The sequence below is a fragment of the Phalacrocorax carbo genome, chromosome 4 (genome assembly GCF_963921805.1).
Source record: "Phalacrocorax carbo chromosome 4, bPhaCar2.1, whole genome shotgun sequence".
Taxonomy (NCBI): Eukaryota; Metazoa; Chordata; class Aves; order Suliformes; family Phalacrocoracidae; genus Phalacrocorax; species Phalacrocorax carbo.
In genome coordinates, this window is record NC_087516.1 from 46,421,312 (window position 1) to 46,438,675 (window position 17,364).

The 17,364-nt window shown below is 37.8% G+C and overlaps 1 protein-coding gene across 9 annotated transcripts in view; it reads right to left on the reverse strand.

The window, feature by feature from the left end:
• Positions 1-17,364, reverse strand: part of RAPGEF2 (Rap guanine nucleotide exchange factor 2) — a 190,301-nt gene that overhangs the window by 93,556 nt on the left and 79,381 nt on the right. The window contains exon 1 of one of the 9 annotated variants that reach the window (XM_064449791.1): positions 15,080-15,098. The exons of 7 other annotated variants lie outside the window; for them this stretch is intronic. The gene's annotated coding sequence lies outside the window, so the exon portion shown is untranslated. Of the gene's footprint in view, positions 1-3,319; positions 3,465-15,079; positions 15,099-17,364 lie in introns of those variants that run through there. One more of the 9 variants, XM_064449789.1, reaches the window with a different exon arrangement.

The following is a 17,364-nucleotide window of genomic DNA, read 5'->3' on the forward strand; positions in this document are numbered from 1 at the left end:
TGCTTCCTCCTATAGTCCAGCAACAAATCACAGGATTCTTTACTCTACAATGTCATCTTGAATTTTATACCATTTCAACTACTCTTAAAGATACCAGAAAATGAAGCCATTATCTTGATTCATTAGACTGTTGCAAAAGTGACAAACTTATTTTCTCGGTCATTAACCTGATCCACACACAGAGTTTCTCCTTAAAAAAAGGATAGAAGAGGGAGAGAAAGGAGAAAGTCAGTCAACTCATTGATTGCAAACAACAATGCAAAAATGGTGATTAGGAAGTCAACTTATTTGATATTCTAACTGAAAACAAACACAGAAACATTCCCTTTCCCCTTGCAGATCCTTGTCCCCCTCTTTGTAACCAATGGTTTTGGTCTAGCATACACTATTGCTGTTTTTTTGCCAGCCCATTTTCTAGCCTCACAGCAAACACTAATTTCAGCAGAAAACGCATATACACTTTTCCACTCCACCATGTTTTCTTCCTCTATTGCTGTCTGTAAGGATCAACTTTAAACTTCTGCCCATTGCTAATCAGTGCTGACATCCGAAAGTTTCAAGCTTTAGCAAACACAGTAAATAAATAAATAAATAAGAAGGGCTGTATTTTGGATGTCCTTTTCTATTCTTTAATAACTTGTTTGATTTTAGCCTTTAGCTCAAGGGAACAGGTAGTCAACATATTAAGACAGAAGGCATGCACTGAATTACTGCAAAGAAAATTCATGGTTTCTGTCCCCAGTAACACACTGGTTCTCACAGCAAAAAAACACGTCATTGCTGTACTGCTCAGATTCCTATGACAGCACAAAAATTATCAGAGCAGACAGTGCATCACACGTACATGTTATCTTTGACCAAAGATCACAAGGCATTTCAGGCTCCCAACTCTCTAATCTTTCTGAAATTTTGTAGGCAAGAAGACAAGTAAATCAAAGCAGGAGAAAGTTAAATGACCTTTCAAGTATTGCAGTTCTCAGATATTGCCATGCTAGCTAAACCTCCTGATTTCCAATCTGCTGCTGAAAATTCATCATCAGTGAGGGATTCACATCATCAGTGACAATTAGAAAACTCCCTTGTCACTTTCCACCACAACTTCAGAGGTTTCCAACTCTGTAGTAGAACACCCATTACTGTATTGCATATTATCTGTTGCAGTCACTTTGATACCTACATAGTCATGCAAATACCTGTGACATGCAACTTTGAGAAACAACTGGGATCTTATGGAACCACCAATCCCACCATTTCAGTTCAGAAGACTAGTATCAAAATGAGTAAGTCTTATCAGAATTAATTTCTCAGAGCTTCACACAAGGGTGAAGAGCAAAGACCAACAAAAAAGGACTTTGGTGACACTTCTTCACTCCAAATCCCTAGCGGCAGTAACCAGCCACTAGGCAGATGAAACCACCAAACAAGCTTGATTTAGCTGAAAGTAACTTACTTAAAATATCAGTAAGCAGTAAAAAGAAGCAAATACCCAACACATAATACAGTCTGTTTACTAAGCTGATCAAAAAGCCCAAGCTTTAAAGCCTTTTATAAAATACCAGAACAGCTTCATAGAAGGGACCACAAGCTGGCATGCAAGCTGGCTTGAGGGATCCCAGGTATCACAAAGAAACAGTAGCAGCAAATAAAGTTTCAGTGGAAGGGTTGACAGATTATCTTCATAATACCAGCTCTACTTTAGTACCTTCTGCTAGACACTGTTCTTCCCAAATTTGGATGCCAGACCAGACCTACCATAAAAAGTGAGTTTGGCTACCCAGATTTATCACAAACTATGCAGCCTACATGAGCACTGGCTAAAGTGAAATGTAAAAAACCTTTGGACCAGGGATTTGACAAATGTATTTCTTCCCTTATGAAGTGCAAAATAAGCATGTGGATATATGACTTCACCACTACGGAGTTTAAGGTTAAACCACAATTTTGTGTTTAAAACGCAGTAGCGAGTTTTACATCATATACACCTCACATTTGGTTATATCATATTATTCCTTAATAATTTCAATTGAAATTGTCTTATTACATAAAGATAAAATTCTTTCCTACCCAAGCCTTATTAATTTCAACCTCTAAAAATAGCAACTATTAAGTCAGTGATGTAGCTCAGACAATCCCAGCTTTGCAAGTATTTTCTCCAAATCAGTGATGTGCACGAGAGAATTTCACCAAAGGAAGCTCAAGCAGCTTAAAGTTATCTTCGTGATGGTGGCTGTCAATATGGGATCTAGAGGTTATAACAGTAATTTAGATAGCCAGAAGGCTGCCTGGTTAGGATATTGCTGCCTCATCTAAATTCCCCAAAGAACCTTGTTTTCCAGCAGTTTTTCCAACACTTTTCTTCTTGCTACCCCATAAGCTCTGACTTGAGGTTCCCCAAATATTAAACTTCAAAGATGCTCTCCTCAGTACCTGTCCTAGAGGCAATTTCACTTCTGGAGTCCTTTTCTATCCCAGTTAACTTTTACTCCCCACAAAGCTACTGAATGCATGATGTGAATACAAATCTACTTTAAAAAAAAACCCTTAAAGATATAAAAAAAAAATTTATTTGCAGGAATCACCTTACAGTAGCAATTTTGAAAGCAGATGGTAAAAAAACCCCACAAACCCAACTCTTACAAGGTTAAGTATTCTCCCCAAGCAACTGCTCCCTAACTATACTATTCCCTGAAGTAACTGACAAAAAGTTTAATTTCCTGCCTGACTATTCAAAAGCATTATTTCCAAATAAATTAATACTTTAAAAAAAAAACCCACACAAAAAAAAAAAAACAAACACCACAAAAAAAACCCCAAACAAACAACACCACACCTTTTGGTCACTATGTATTGAAAGCAGGTATTTCAATCCAAGTAATTTACAACTTCATTTCCATTCTAATGCTTTCTAAGATTGAGTTTACACTGACCATACATGACAGTTCCCTTCTCCGAAAGCGTACATTATCAGATATATATCTCATAACTTGTTATACTCAAAACATACACAGCTGGCTAAAGAACAGATGTATTACAGTTTACAATACGCTGGTCAATAGAAGTCAAGTTTTAAGTGAAAGCTGAGGGTTTCCATGTTTTCCAAGTTTATGCTTTGTTTTTGTTAAAAACACCCTTACAATTATAAAACTACAATTAGTGTAGTGGCTAACAAACAGCAACATGAGAATAATTTAAGACCACTGTCTGCACTTCTTTCCTTTCAAATTTATTACATTTACTAATAAACCAAAACAACAAAGTACCTCCATTAACTGAAACACCTAAGGATACAAGCAACACATTAGTTTTTATAAGCACTTACGCACAGAGACAGCAAAAAACTTCCAGGTACTGAGAGTGACTCGTTCTATCCTTTCTACTATCACCATGACACTGGGGGACAGAGCACTTTTCTCCCGACGTGACCCATCCATCTCCCCAGGTCCCCAGACATACTCATACACACACAGAGATGCTCTTTTCAAAGCTCACAGGAAAGGCGGCAGCTACTGAAGAGGGAACATTTCCCTATCAGCATTCAGGCCTGTCCCCTTGCCCGGGGCCTCCACATTCCTGTTTTCACGTCAGCCCAGCTCCCAAATGGAAAGTTATTTCTCAGCACTGGAATGTAAACGCATTCATCAAAAGTCATGCAGAATCTGAAGAAAACTCCACTGACAACGAACACCAAGGAAAGGTTTTTCAGTGAGAAGCCCTTTTCTTCCTCCCTCTTAAAGATCAAAGATCTCTCACAGAAAATTTCACTGGTGACAACTATTTTTTCAGAAGGACATATAAAACTTTAGTTTTTCCTCCTATCATGTAATCTTAACCTTTATTTCTTTTGATATTCACCACCTTGCACTAGCTTAAAGTAATAATTAATGCACACATGAATCACAAGTCTTAGTGAAATTAGCCTCACAAAAACACTCCACAAAGTATGCTCATCTACATCATACACATTCTTCAGCACATTTTAAAGTGCAAAATGTTGTTAGTTTTATATATTTGCAAATGCAGTATTTTGAATTAAGCTGCTGATTTAGGATAAAGGCTATTTAATTGGCATTTCCTTTAATTCAGAAAGTACACTCCATTTAGACGTATTCTAGAGCAAGGAAAAATACAAATAACACATTTTCTTGTTTCTCAATGTCTAAGTATTTTCTGTAGTATATTTATGCAAGCAAATAAATTCCACATAGAGTTTGCTTTTTTAAAAAAAGTTCTACCAGATACTAAAACTAGAAATCTAATGCATTATTGTTGAAATTATTTATGCCAAAACTCTAGCAATCAGATATTCAAAATCTTTCCTCTGAAGTTTTCAAATGGGATGTACAAATAAAAAAGCTTAAGATCACTACTGTGCAATATTTGCTAATACAGGATGTCTAAATATATGTGGAGGTTAAAGTAAATGTTTTCCCTCCCCCACTGTCCCTGAAATGAATCTTTTCTTTCTTCTAGACCGTACCTGTAAGCACAATCTGTAAGCACAAGGCTTGAGTTGAGTTCCATTCCCCAAGCTTTTAACATATTAATGATTAAAAAAGCAGATCTTAAGTTACATAAACCAAGTCCCTCCTAACTCTCTTCCTGAAAATTACATTGCTCCAGTTGACATCTACATTTGGGAGAATCACAGAAAACTACCAAAATTAAGTACAGATGTATTGTCTCAAGCATATTTAGAATTTGAAGTTGTGCAAGGCACAGTCTCCGTTTGCTTTTGGGTAGTACCCACCCTGCAAGTGCTACCACCATCGCTATTTAGATTCAAATGCTCTACTGCATTTCCCATCTCCCCTCTACCCTTGACTTCTCAAGCTCGGGGCAGAGAAGAGCCACCGTTCCTCTCGATGGATCACTTGCTGCAGGTCCCGCCTGCACATGTTGCATGGCACTGCTTCCTCATACCAGCGCCATGACCTCAGCCACGACCAGCAGCTGCTTTCCATCACTGCATCCATTATTCTCTGATGATACAGAAGCAAACATGAGCAGAATGTCTGGTCTCTGACAAATCCCAAAGTCAAGTCTTGATGTAATAATCAACATTAACTTGCAACAACGCCAAACCGCGTTAGATTTAGTTCTAAAGCAAACCAGTCACACCGAATTCCTGCACGAAATAGTGGTACAGCAGTAGTTACTTGAAGTCTAGATGGAAAAAAAAAGGAGGACTATTTTCTATCTGCCGCTTAGGAATATAGTAAAGGATTCAGTCACGTTCCTCCTGCTGTATCTTTTTTTAATTAAAAACACCACATTTCACTTTGGTATGTCCAGATTAGCATTAAAACATCAGCCCTGTTCATGGTCTATTCTAACCAAGGTTGGTTTCACATGAATGTGCTGTGAAACAGAGACTGTTCCTCAACTCAACTTGCCCTTTCCAGGGATGAAAAAAAGGAAAGTTACAATTTAGAAGTGTGTATACATGCGCAAGCCATCCCTAGGGGAACGCTTAAGTGTTCTGATGAAAACTAAATTTGGCATGGCCGTTTTCTGACCCCTCAGAAAAAAAAAAGACAGAGCCCTTCATGCATGCAGAGCAGCCCTAACGTGAAGAGCCCTCCACCGGGGATGATGCAAGGAGGGAAAGCAGCAGTGGGTTTCCCCATACTTAAGCTGCGCACTGGAAACTATGAAAGCAAGGGTTTGTCAGCTAAAAGACAGAGGATTGTTCTAATTCCATCTTCTGTGTAATACAGGCTGACTTTTCCGATTCTCGTTCGAATTAGTGCCTGCCTTTTAGAAAAAGTAAGCAAGTATGCGAGCGAATCCCCAAGCTGTTTGTGTTAAATACTATTTTTAATTAAAATGTGGCAGTCACTACATATCAAAATAATCAGTTGATTCACCTTTTTTGTTTTCCTTTAACTTCTTCAATTCTCACAATGTTATTATATTTACAGCACTTTTTCCAGCAAGAGAGATAGCTGCTTTACAGAAATGCTTTTCAGCTGAAAGGAAAAGAGAGATGCTAGCAACTGGAAGATGAGTTGAAGAGGCATTTGCAGACCTGTCACTGTTTGCAAATCCTGGAGACATGAGCTCACTACATAGCATGGATAAGGATGATTAGACTTATCCAGTGTCATATGATAGCTTAGATGTTTACAGCCTCTGATACAACAGCTCATGTGTCAGGGAAGGGACTTGCAACATCACAGCTAAGTACATGCCACTTAAAAATACTTTTCGGGGCTGTTTCACAAGAGGAAAAAGCCTCAAACATCAGTGCAGCTCCTTTGCTTGTTCTGGGACCCAAACCACCCACTGCCTGTGGGGGAAGAGGAATCGTCGTGTCAAGGGCAATAACCCCGGTGCTGCAGAAGGAAGGTGTAAAGAAGGGAAGAACCCAGACAGACAGAGAACACCTGACTACTAACCTGTCTGTGTGAAGGACACTAAAATTATAGGATAAGCACATTTATAGTATATTAATACTTTACATAATTCCTGCTACAAGTGTGTGAAAGTTAATTTGAACTCCAGCTGAAAGCTTTAGTAACCTTCTTCAGTATTTTGAACACGTTTAGTTAGCATCCTTACAGATGACAGACTATAGTACTTTACCTACATAATACTCATGAGGATCTATTTATTTCTTATGCAAATACAATCCAGATCAGAGGTTGTGTTAATCTGGGAATTTATAGCTGACTACTGAAAGCATGTCAAAAGATGCTTCAGAAAACCCACGGTAAATAATTTGGAATGAGCCAGCTTCGGGAGGTTTGCTTCCAGAGACTTTAGCCAACCCCTGAAACATGCCTTATAATCTTCACATAGTTTTTCTTTTAGTACAGACTATTGTTTTGAAAAGCGTGGTTAATGTTAAAATTTTACCTAGTTACAAGACTGAGTACGGTACCGACTTTGACTAGTTTATGTAGAAAAAAAAAAGCACATTTTCGCATTTATTGCTTATTTTAGATTTTTATAATGTTACTTTGAAACTAAAGTTAAGCTGAAAAATGGTTTAAAACCCGATCTGAAAAAGTGTTGTAAAGAATAACCAATTGTTTTGCAAATGAGGGTAGATGCTCAGGGCCTTCATAGCAGTAAGTGACCCTGAATACTTTTCAGACTAGAATACCACTCAAGGTTCTTTATGACACTTTCATATATACTAAACAAGAGAAACATGTTTATGAAAATTTTCCTGTGAAATTCAAGATCTGTATTTATAAACTAGATACACAAATATATAGGTAAACAAAACCGGAACAGAGTAGCAGTGGCAACAACAAAGTTCAGCTTGTTGCAGCAGTTGAACTTTGCAGTGTCTCTAGCAGAGAAAGTTAGAAGGCAGGTACCTCATCAGAACATCTGACAGAAAGATTGTTATTTGGAAAAAATCACCCTCATTTTGTTTTTAAATTTGTCCTTAAAGTTCTCATTTCATCTTGGAAAACATTCAAAGATGAAAGCTTTTTTCCTAACCTGCCTTTTTATTATTATTCCTTTTTTAAAAGAAAATATTTTAATAAATGGTTTGAATAAAGACAGCTTTGCTTATGCTTCATCTTAATGACATCTGTGTTGCCATGGAGATGACTGTGACATCATGAGATCTACATAATGGTCTCAAAGAATACGAAGTAGTAGGAAAACATTACTTAAGAGGCAAGACCTCGTCTGAACAGAGTTTGGCTTATTAACATTCATGAAATTCATTAAAACAGAGAAGTATTTTTCCAACCTCATACAAAGCCTTTAGATGTCAGATCCTAAATGAAGACTTTTTTTTACCTTGAAAAATATATAGTAAGCTTTTTTTAAGTCCCCCATAGACTTCAATAATTAACATATTGGAAATTTTCACCTTTTTAAAAAACTAAAACAAAAATTAATAATTTGATGTGTCATCTAGGTTTCTAGTAGCAAAATAAGACTATACATATTGGCAATTTCCGCTCCCACTTATATGCCTAACTCATCCAATATAACCATTCACATGGAGGGCTAAACACATGACCTCAATAACTCATTTCCATAAATTGTATTAGTATATTAGTGCAACATAGATGTATTCAAGATATCTTTGAAATAAGTGCCCTATAATTGTAGATGAATAAACAAACTGAAACAGTGAAGTAATAGTGAAAATTTTGTTTTAGCTGTTTAGATAATTTGAAAATAGATTATCCCTCACTTAGCATGTTATACTACGTCTAGTGTCCCTGAATTTATTTTTCAGAAACATTTGAAAATTTTAGCATCACCTGAATAAAAACTCTCAGACATTTTAAAGTCGCCTACATTATGGAATCACATTTTTTTAAAAACCTCATTTGTAGAAGAATTATAGTAGCTTTAGTAGATTATGCTAATAATCAAAACAATACTTTTGATTCCTTCCACCTTTCTACAGTCCTGCAAATACCTAGGTAAGTAAAAGTCATTACTTCAGCTTATCAAGATTGTCCTTCACCAAAGATAAATCTATAGAAGTTTAGATCACCTGAGTTCCATATAAGGCAAAGAAAAGGCTCTTCCCCACATATACCCCAAACCTAAATGCAGGGACAGCCATTCCATAACACATATATATACACTGAACTTCCCTCAAGAGTCTTCTCAGACATTGTGTAGTAAAAAGTACAAATATCAAGAGACACTTGCACTTGTAACCACAGAATGGACTCTAAGGTACCTTCTGACTTTTCTGTCAAGCATACAGATTTTGGTGAGCATGATCTTCCACTCTGTATATTCTTCTTTTAAATATAATTATTCAGCAGTAATAAATCATCTCCAATTTCAGGATTTGAGATGGACCTCTCTCTCTAGTTAATGTTGCTCCCCAGGCTGCATTCCACCACCCTGCTGAAGATGGTCTTTTTCCCCAGCATATCATACCTAGCCCAGCATCCTCACCTTCTTGCTCTGCAGTACACTCTGTCCCCTCTCCTGACACGGGTATAATTCTCCCTCTTTGCTTTTCTTTATGCTATTTTTGCACATAGTTCATTCTGTTGCTATTTGGGGGTAAGCAATGACCAGATCACTCATCAGTTCATTACACTTATAAAACTTGCCAAGAGACCTGAGAGCCTGTAAAACACACACTGCCTTTCTTTTGCCCTCAGCAGGAATCTCGTAATGCAGTTTTCCCAAGTGAGTGAGGGTTTTTTTTATGTTTGGCAGGTTTGTACTAAAACTCAAAACCTTAAATGCTAGAGTACTGAATCACAAGGAACCTTAAATCAGGAGAAACAGATTTCAGAACAGGTCATCTCACCAGCTGCAATATCAATTGTGAAAAAGCAACAGTTTTCTCCTGACAGACATCTTTAATTAGCAACTTAGGAAGTAGTGAATATCCAGGTATAACAGGTCTCACATTTAACTTTAATAGCCACATACTTTATTACACACAAAAAGTTCTCCCCCTCAACTTCTCAGAAAGAGCTCTCAATTTTTTCCACATCCCCATTTGTATGCAAGCAGTTTATTATAATTTCAGATAACAGCTTTTTAATATTACAATCAAGCCTGAAGTCTTACAAAGAAGATACCAGTGTAAGTGAGAACTGTTGAAATTAAATGAATATCACAATTATATTGTATGGAAGAACAATAAAAGTGAAAGCAAAGATGAACAACGTTTCCAAGATCAGTTAGATGTTGTTCTCAATTACTTCAAATTGTGACATGGTCCATTAGAAACCCTAATGTTGGGATTAAAAAGGTCTCTCTAACCAATGAGACACAAAATAAGCTAAAGAGTCAGCAATAAAAACCACACTGTTTCATGACCAGTTTTCACTGCAGCACATTTTAGAAACCAGGTATCAACTAAAAAGCACCAAAATTTTCAGCAATGAGAATGCATCAACATTTTCAGGAAAAAAAGTCTCCAGTGGAATTAATGTTTTTCCCCGCCCATCCTAGGGAACATTCTAAAACGTTCCCAGCAAAAACAAAAAGCCCACAATTTCAGCACATTTTCCAAACACTAAATAGCCATAATTTTAATCGTTTTCTAATATTCAGAAAAATGTTAGAAAGATGTCCAAGTTCATTCATAGATATCCAATTTTATATTTCCTTTATCTGCCACCTTCAAGGATTCTCTTCTTTCGTCTGCTTTCTTTCTGCTAAAAGATTATCCCCCATGAATCTAGTCTGTTAAACCCCTCTGCCTGCTTAATTTTAATTTTTCCTTTAGGTCCTTTCCAGTTACATTGAGCTATTAAGATTCATTCATGCTTACACAGAAAATTTCTGCTCTCCACGTTACCTCAGATTTTGCGGTTTTCCTTAGCATTGGCTATATCCCATACTATATTATACTGAAAAAATTCCATTATACTTATTCTATATAGCAAATGCAATTGGTTCACAGGCAGGACTTGCTATAAAAGCAGTGGTTTAGATTTGTATTGTTATACACTTTTTCTATGTTCCATATTACAGATTCCTAAGCATAATTCTGACATTAAAAAAGATACATTTAACTTTTCAGTATTTTTACATAATTGTGGTTTCAGTGGGGGAGATTAACACCATTGACCTGAATAAAGCACAACATAAGAAAAGACTACTTTTTTTTTTTAATTTATTTTTGATATAGCAGCAGTGGCAGGAAGCGCCATCTTGACTTACAATTACTGTGTGTGAAGCGATGAAAAACTGGATCAGAATGAGGACTCGAATCTACAAGCTCTAAGCCATCAGTTAATGGTGTCTCTCCTATAGAAAGTGCATGAAGTTGTTCTGACATTCCACCGATGCACCTGAGCATCAGCAGGTGATCCAGACTCTCTTGAGTCCATCATAGGGTCTTTCGTATGGAGAGAGACAAAAGCCTGTAGCTCTAGAATTTAAACCTAGAAACTAGTATAAGGCTTGCATTTGTCAGCTCGCGAGGGCTTCTTGGCTTCTCTCCTAGGATGAAGGATTTCCATCCCTGAAAACCTCCCCTGCCTTAAGAGGAATCAGAAATAATCAGGCTCACTTAAAAGTTACTCACATCATGTGACACTTTCTGCTTCTTTGCTACCTTCTCATCTCCTCACTTCAAACTTGGAAGAAAGCCTGGTAGCACTAGCCCCACTACGTTCGATTTCTATTTTTATTTTCAAAGGATGCCAGTGTAATAGATTAAGTCCCTTAACATTTCATCAGATGTGCAAGAACACAATTCCAGTAGCGCTGAAATAATTGTTTTGACAGGAACAACACCAGTCACCACCCAATCTCATCATTTAGGAACTGTGTCCTCTTCTATTTCCCAACACCTCAGATACTGGCAGCACACTTGGCAAATGACCAATTTCAAACCTCAATGAACTCTTAAATTATTCAGCAGAATACGAGATGGGTGGAATAAAGCAAAATGTATACAACATCAAATTCGCTTAGCTGTAAAAAACATTTTAAAGTATTAGCATTTAAAAAACTGTACACCAATTTCTACAAACAGTAAGGACAGTTTCAGATGATGTTACTCGTCCAAGTAGCATGTGCTCTGCATCATGAACTTTGCTTTAAGAGCAGGTGATATGACAAGAAAAGGCCCCCTTAATTTATGGCTCAGCTAATTCAGCTACATCTGGAGTTGACTGTGACTGCGTCTAAGTGAGGAAGCCAGATTCAGAGATCTTGAAACCCTAATGGCCAGCCCTCAGGGAGCTGAGCTCGGGGACAAACCCTGGCAGCTCTTGCAGTGCCAGCTTCTCCAGCACCTCGCACGAAAGAAGGTAAACGCTGCACATCAGCGAGCTCCAGGCTTCCCTGATCACACTGGCCATGATTCCAGATTCAAGGTAGATGGCCAGACCAGGCACTCCCAATAAAACGTTCCCTCTTGTAAGCAAGCTTTTATTTTCCCCAGGAGTTTGAGTCTCAACAAATAGTTATAGTCGCATGCACTGTGATAGTCTAATTTTGTGCTTGCGGGTCACAGTAAGCGTCTCCATCCAAAACGACATAGTGTCTTTTAGGTAGATGAAGATGGTACAAAGCAATTAGCATTACTTTCTTGATGTCTATTTGAAATCCATTGTGAAGAATTCATGGTAGACATATGGTCAGGCATAAATGGACTGACATCTCCACTACTTCTTCCAACTGTTCTTCAGCCTGTGATCTCAGTCTTTCCTAGATTAAATGGTAGGATCACTCTCCTCCATGCCTCAGTTTCAGCCGATGGACCGAAATGCTGAACCAAGGCATTAAAACCAGACAGAAGAATAGATGGCACTGGGAGTCAGCCCACAACACCATAATCTATACCTTCCCACCAGCCATGAGAGACAGTCCTGAGCGTGGCTTCAGAACGGCACTAGCCAGATACAGAAATAAGGAAGCAGCAAACAAGTTACGGGAAAATCCAGCCGCAGCAACTAGCCGCAAAAAAAATAAAGTTTAGTATTCAAGAGAGTTCTGGGGCAAACTAAATCCAAAGCACACATTTTCAAGTAATTTCTTAAATAGACTTGAAGCCATAACCTGGGGAGTTATTTTTCTTTACAAAGACCCAATGGATGGTCTTCGTGTTTCCACCATGACGCTGTAAATCCTTAGCCATGAGCAAAGCTGAGAAACAGAACAGCTCAATAAGCTCAGCACAGCTCTTGATCAACTCCCTCTGCAGCTTAAATAACTAAACCAGTAGCTCCCAAAAGTACAACCCTGAGCCTTCTGCAAATCCATTGCTCAGGGAAAAAATATCCCTTTTAAATCAAATTCAAAATTTATCTTGGTTTAAATATTTGTGTACATTGGTCACTCACTTTCAGTTAAAACACCAGTTTCGTTCTGTTATCTCATAAGTTTCAACCAGCATTAGCCATTGTTAATAAATGCTAGGTTCAAATAGAGTAGGGTCATATAGTAAGAGAAGGATTTTATCATTGTTACTAAAGCTATCAATGTAATTTTATTCACTGAAAGGATTAATCAAACAGTTCTCTATGCAAAATGTAAATGTATCATCAGACAAATATACACAAACCATACCAGAGAGCATACCCCAGGCATCAGAAGAATTAGAATGTATGTTTCAGGATACAAACAGCTCTGTAAATGCATGCACATAGCCAAGAGCTCTGCTCCAGCACTGTTATACTCACATGCCATTACCTGACAAAATTTTAAAAAACGGCCAAAACCCCTAACAAATTTTCTTCTGAGAGAGGTGACTAACTTAATCAGGACAGACTTGGATGAGGACAAATAATTTCTGCACAAATAGAGTTTTGTTATTGCTGTAAAAATATCCAAAACAAGTCCATAATTTCTTCAGTGGCTCTCCAGTAGAATTAGATATTCCGCTCTGTTTTTAAAGTTGTTTTAGTATAGGAAAAACCAGAGGGCTAAATCATCAATATTTAAATAGATAGATCCCTTTTCATTTTGAAGAAAGAAAAACACAGATGTTCTCTCAACTTCAAAACTTAATCTTTTAATTAGAGGGAAAATCTTAAATAATTGCTCTTGTATGTAAAATTTGTGAACTTGCCAAAAAGAGCACAGCTCTCCTTCACCATATGAAGTGGCGAGAGGAGACCTGGCTGTGCGTGGCAGTAAGGAAGGCAAAGAAGAGCCCACAGCAAGGAAAGACTGAGTGGTTTAAGACAAGAGCAAAGCCAGGTTTGCGCATGGCAAGTCGGCACCACAGCGTGCCGGAGCAGTGCAGCACACACCACACAGATGGCCAGAAGAATTCTAGGAGAAAGGCAGACAAACCCAAGGACTGGAGCTTACCAGTCCCATAAAAACTGCCCAGCAATTCCATACTTTGTTGCAGTTAAGAGTTAGTCATGTCCTCCGGTCACGGAGGCCATGTGCAAGCACGAGGTTAGCTGTGAGAGATCTAGGAGACGTTTTCGTAGTGCAGCTCCAAGTCAAATAAGATAAAAGACCATGGTAAAATTTACACTAGAAGCAAAGTCCTGGAAGAAAAACCACACAGGAAGTCTGAACAGCTGAGTAAATGTGATGGAGCACGGAGCAGACCTAGGGATGCTGGAGGCCATTCCAGAAGATATTTTGAGGGACTGTCAAATTACTGCTGTCAGTGACCACGTGAAAACATAGGAGAGCCAGGACAACCTTCAGGGATTGTATTTTCTGCTCATTTATCATAAACCTCATTCTACCATGCGAACTGCTTCAGGGTACAGATGTTCAAGGGCAGTGGTGAGGGGAAGTGTTAATTTGATCTAGTTTGGTGGTCATGATGGGAAGGAGGAATTAAGGTACATTTATTTTGACTATAACATGTGCTTGATGTTGAATTAAAGCAGTAAGTATGAAAATTTTTAACAGTAAAGTATGGGAGGGAATCTTCCTCACATTAAACTGTCAAAATAAATTATTGCAATTTACAGAAATTAAATAGGAGAACAAGATTAAGCTTTACTTTATTTCACACACAAAAAATATGGCAGCTTTAATTGTTTAGGTGAAAATTCTTTAAAACTCTGAATTTTAAGTTTTCCCAAAATAATCAATTAACTGAATAAAATCCAGCTTATGAACACTATTTGCTAGCTGATGGCTTGGCATTTCAACAAATACAAGCTTGACTATATTATAATATGCAAATAAAGTTATACTAATACTATTTTCACAAAATAGACATGGTTTAGAAGTTAGTTTCCAAAATGTTACTCTATTCCAATATTCCATCTTGAACTTTTTGTATTATTTTGAATTAAAGACTTGTCAAGTGGCTAGTTGCAAGTAGTTTTACAAGTCGCACAGTAAATTTCATAACTTTGGCAGTTACGCCACTCATCTCAAATTATTTCAAGTCACAGCTATTTGACCATATCTATTACATTAGAAAGCTGCTTATTTTTGAACTGCTATACTATTATTTATTTGTGGTTTGACTGGGAAAGCAGGGGGTGGTCATTTCCTATGCATTTAGACAGCTTGATTATTTTTTTATTATCATTCTTTAAGACATTCTTCTTCCCAACTCTATATTATCTGACTGCCAACTCTAGTTATCACTCCCTCTCCCCAAAGAATTTTAAATTGTATTTAATAGTAGGAATGAAAGACATGGAAAAAATTATTTCCATCCAGGAAAAAGAAAAAATATTACCTGACAGTACACAATAATACAGCATTTCCAGTGTTACCCACCAACCAGCCTGAGGACGCGACATCTGAAAATAATGCAACTAAATTAGCTAATAGAGGCCCCAAACAATATGCTGAGTATATTCAGTCAAATGCACTAAGGTGCTCCCAAGTTTCAGCTATAAATATGATAGCTCTCCATCCTATTTCTTATAGGCTCAAATGCCAACAGCCATGAAGTTAAGAGTAGGATGGAATCCACCACAGGACTGAGAAAACACCTCCAAGACTGCAAGCAGGTTGATTCAGTGGGGCTAGCTGAACTACCCTAACTATGTACTACTTTTACCCTGGTTTGTACAGACATGCATTTTAAAAGACTGGAATCCAATAAAGAATAGCAAATGCTCTTGAAACTCTCGGGGAAAACATGTATTTTACTTTAAATTTGGCCAGCTACTGTTCAGCCATCATTCGGTGAAGCCCAGCTTGATAAAGCCAGCAGGAGGGACAAGGGGAAGCCCGCAGTCTGAGCAGCACCAGCAGCTCCTGGTGTCCTGCTGGGAGGGCTGGATGCAAGCCAGGGAACCTGTGCAAGGGGATTTACTGCAGGTGCATGAGACACGCTGGGTTAAGATGTCAAAGGAGAGGGGATAATTTTCAGGTAGGGAAAAACGTGATGCTTTTGGATAGTAAGATTGGGGGGAACTAGGGGATAGCATGTACTGATCACACTGAGCTCTGGGAAAAAGAAAGTTAGGGAAACGTGAACTTTCTACATCACTCGGATTTGAGGACAGCAACATACTTCTTGCTTTCTGCTCCTACACAGACTTCTCAGCTCCATCATGCTCTCTTACACACAAGCTTCACATGTTGCAAAGGTATTTCCTAGTGGCTTTCTAGATAGGCAAAGATAAAATGGATGAAACTTGAAAACACCCACTAAAATAGTCTAAATATGAATTTACAATAAGTTTGCTCAAACAAGATCAAAAGTAGATGATCTCTACCTGGCAATGTTTAGGTCTCTTTCCATTACCTGACATCGGTGATGCATCAGGACATGCTCCATTTGCGAAAGCATAGCAAATTCATCTTAACAGCAATAAGGCATCAAGACTCCCAAATTATGCAATGCTCAAAAGGGCTCTTGAAATTACTCCCTGTGTGTGTAAATAGTCAGTTTACGCAGTTATCCAGTAACTGCCTTTTGCCCACTTTTGACACTACTCTTTAGATTTCAAACCACCGCCTTATCAATTCTTTTTAGATAGCAACCTTTTGATAAGGTCTCACTCCCCTTTTTCTAGAGCGCTGTAAAATTTTACTTTAGTATTGCTGGTAATCAGTCTCTTCCACCCAGTCTGTATATCTGAGCAGTTTACTATTTCCTTGTGAGCAATTTACTGGCAGCATAAGTAAAGATTAAAAACTTAGTTGTCTTCTCAAGTCTTTGCTTGAAATTAAAAAAAATTTTTTTTAAAAATCCCGTATTATCCACAGGTATTCCAATCAGAAGTTCAACCTGGGTGTCCTCTTACTTTTCCCAAGCTTCTTATTCAAGCCCAAGCAGCTTACACATTTAGAAAGTAAACATCCTGATTATCCTTGTCCTAAATTTAAATAAGGCCCTCCTCTGTCCTCCTAATAACTATAGCTTCTGAGGACAAAGCCTCTCACTAGAATGACTCTGGGTTTGCTCTCCTGAAATACTTTGTCTTATTAAAGTTTTTTCATTTTGCTTTCATGAACTTATGTTATCTTTGTTAATTAACAAACCATCTCTCTTGCATTTGCTTCCCAAGATACCAGCTTTGGCAGCTATTTGACTCTATCCAGAACTATGAAGCTTTTTCTGATTCCAAATTCCACACTTGAAATTCACCAAGATCTCAGACACTGTCCCAGATGTCATTTTTTATTTTCTCCAGGCGAACAGCCCTTAAATGTTCTACTTAGTCACAGGTCCTGTAATTTTCTGTTCATTCTTCCATTCTTCTTTATCCTATTAAATCTCACCTCTCATCAAGCACAAGCATTGCTGTAATTCAGAGGAACAGAAGATTCTTGCCACAGACTATATACAACCAGCCTACATTAATTCAGATATCATATATGCCTTCTCCTGGCATTTAGAGGTAGCACTTTCTGCCAGAATTTTTCTGGCATTGCCTGTTCATGGATGACATATGGGACAATTTTCTTCCATCTGCCAGCAGCAGGGATCCTATAATCTGTTGTTGTGTTACTTTTTACAATAACCAGTTTTGAACCTTTATCATAGACGGTACCGTTTGATGGCAC